Here is a 2,658-nt window from a genome sequence, read left to right as displayed (position 1 = left end):
GTTTATTACACTCCCTGTGGCAAGCAGTTTTCTGCATTGAAGGCCATATTGTCTTTGAGAGGGTCCAGCAAACATTCCAGACAGGACAGCGTTCTCCATCTTCTTCATCTTCAGCCTCCAATATCAACATGAGGCAGCCAAGACTTTGATTCATTCAACGGTAAAACCATTCTTATAAATTTTTTTTTACAATGACATGGTTTTAAAGCAAGTTATGATTAACATTTGTCAAAGGTGGTGATGTTTTCTCTTTACGTAATTAAAAACAGCTTTATTTATATATTATACCAGCTGTATTCAAAATGCCACACTATTTATATTCTCAGGAATTTTCCCATTTTTGATTTTGTTTTTTAGTCGCTTCATTGGGATTAACCCAGAAAGGGGCACAAAAGCCGGTCATGGAAAAATGGTATCCAGAAAGACAGGAAAGACCATTCAAAAGAAAAAGTGACAGTCAATGTTCAGGTTTCCACGCTCATCAAAAACTTGATGGACTTTGAGTGGCAACTCATTCAGGTTAGTTGTTGTCCTTTTCTATTCTTTGAAATCTTTCTGTTTTCATATTATTTAGGATCTAAATTATATTGTCTCTTCTTTTTCCATGTTGGACGGTGCCTTCATCTGCATCTAATAAAGTAAGTGCCACTTGGACTCTTGAAAACCATTAATGGTTCACATTTTAAAACCCTGTTAATACTAGAATTCCACATTATTTCAGCCATGTTGAATTTTAGATTTTGGAAGTAATTTTTCTTTGATTTGTTTAGTGATACCCAAAGCATGGGCATTTCTTTAAGAACTGTGTTTTTATGTTCATAAGATTGTAGAAATTAATGAGTTAAACCCAGTTTATGTCGCTGTAAAATTAAAGTCTTAAATTTTTATTCCAGTGTTAGTGAAACTATATATGGACTTTGAAGGCCTATTTTTTTTACCAGTTCTCTGAGGAATGGTTTTGTTATTTGTTTTGAATGTTTCAATATACTGGAAATATATGTGGTTTGAGGCATAGTGGTGCCTTTAAATAAAAATTATGTTCTGAAGGTTGCTTATCACATCCTCTTCTGTGTTATGTGAAGTTCTGATTATGCAGATTTTGCATTTTAGAACCGCACCAATTGTAGCACTTCTAAGAAGCCTACACTGGATTGGGTATTAATGTCCTATCATAAAACTAAGACTGTACTTTAAAAAGTAGCATTACAGTTTTCTTTGCAGTAGCTTACTCATAAAGTGAATGCAGTAGTAAAACTAAATTTACAGTAAAAATACTGGAACGCTACTATTTGAAGGTATATTAACTTTCACCACTGTATTTTACGGTGGCCAACAGGTGCAAAGACGCAAAAAACACATGCAACAAAAAAGATGCAAACAAAAAATGCTGAAAACAGAAGTGATCCAGACCACTAGAGGGAGTCGAACAAAGAACAGCTGTGTCCGAAGTCAGGTTTTGCATCATTGGGTCTTCGAGGACCGGAAGAGAGAAGCTGTAGCTTTCAGCTAGCTGCTTAGCCTCTACCGTGGCGTTATGTTGCTTAGCAGCCGTGACAACGTGAATCATATAGCGGCGAAGGAAAAAAAAACGGACTGGAAGTATGTTGTTTTTTTTTTTTTTTTCTCCTGAATCCCTTTTCAAATACTCTCCAAATCTCAGGTTGCTAAACGCTGAGGTGGAGGCTAGGCAGCTAGCTGAAGGCTACAGCTTCTCTCTGCAATGCTCTCTGCCTTCGCAGGACCCCTCTTCCGTAGACCGGGTCGTTTCTCAAGCCCATGGCAGAATAAGCTTGAAAGGATGCAGACCCTGAACTCGGACACAAAGCTCTAGTGGTCTGGAACACTTATTGTTATGTATATTTTGAATGTCTTTTTTGTTTGCGCCTTTGTTCTACTTGTTTTTCTCGTGTTTGCTGTGCGTTTGCACCTGTCGGCCACCGTAGTATTTTAACGATTCTGTATTTTAGTTCTGCTGGGCTCCATATGGTTATGTGTATTTGTTATAAGTTGCATTGTGATCACTGTTATGTGTAGAGTGTTATGGGCTTCCCCTGTCTGACTGCTGACTCCCCCTCACATGTGATGGACCTGTCATATGGGCAAGGGATCAGGGGAGCGGGAGGACCAGGACCGATGCTGACAGAACACCGGAAGAGCAGAGAGTTCAGTGTGTTAGCAGTGAAGCTATTCAATTGAGTGTATCGGTTTGTTAAAGGGCCGAGCTGCAGCCTAAGGAATAGCAGCTCGCTTTTATTTCTAATAAACCCTGTTGACGGTACCACATCTGCGGTGTGTTGGCGTCATTACAGTATTTACTTACAGTACACCACTTTAAAAGGTACAGGATTGAAAAGGTAAATGTCCAGTAAAATAATAGTATCTACAGACGCCGGTTTTTTTTTTTTTTTTTTTTAAACCGTTTTTCTGAAAGAATGGTAAAAAAAACAAACACCTGGTGTCTGTAGGTACCAGTATTTTTTTTATCGTTCTTTCAGAAAAAACGGTAAACTACTGGCAGCTACAGACACCTGTATTTTATCGTTCTTTCACAGAACGGTAATCTACCGTCAGGATTAATTACGGTACAGCTGCTGTGGATTTACAGTAAACTTCTGGCGTCTATAGCTGCCAGTATGTTACTGTGAATTTAGAGGATTA

The 2,658-nt window shown here is 38.3% G+C and overlaps 1 long non-coding RNA gene across 1 annotated transcript; it reads left to right on the top strand.

The window, feature by feature from the left end:
- The first annotated feature begins 16 nt into the window (after nt 1-16).
- LOC106944007 (uncharacterized) lies at nt 17-2,437 on the top strand. Its single transcript, XR_001424075.1, has 2 exons — nt 17-519; nt 640-2,437. It is a non-coding gene; the product is annotated as an uncharacterized LOC106944007 (long non-coding RNA).
- The last annotated feature ends 221 nt before the right edge of the window (nt 2,438-2,658 follow it).

This window comes from Poecilia latipinna, unplaced genomic scaffold, assembly GCF_001443285.1.
Source record: "Poecilia latipinna isolate Pla-1442-1.1 unplaced genomic scaffold, P_latipinna-1.0 Scaffold6591, whole genome shotgun sequence".
NCBI classification, from domain to species: domain Eukaryota; kingdom Metazoa; phylum Chordata; class Actinopteri; order Cyprinodontiformes; family Poeciliidae; genus Poecilia; species Poecilia latipinna.
Note: the sequence above shows the minus strand (reverse complement) of the source record. Positions and strands in the feature narration are given on the sequence as shown.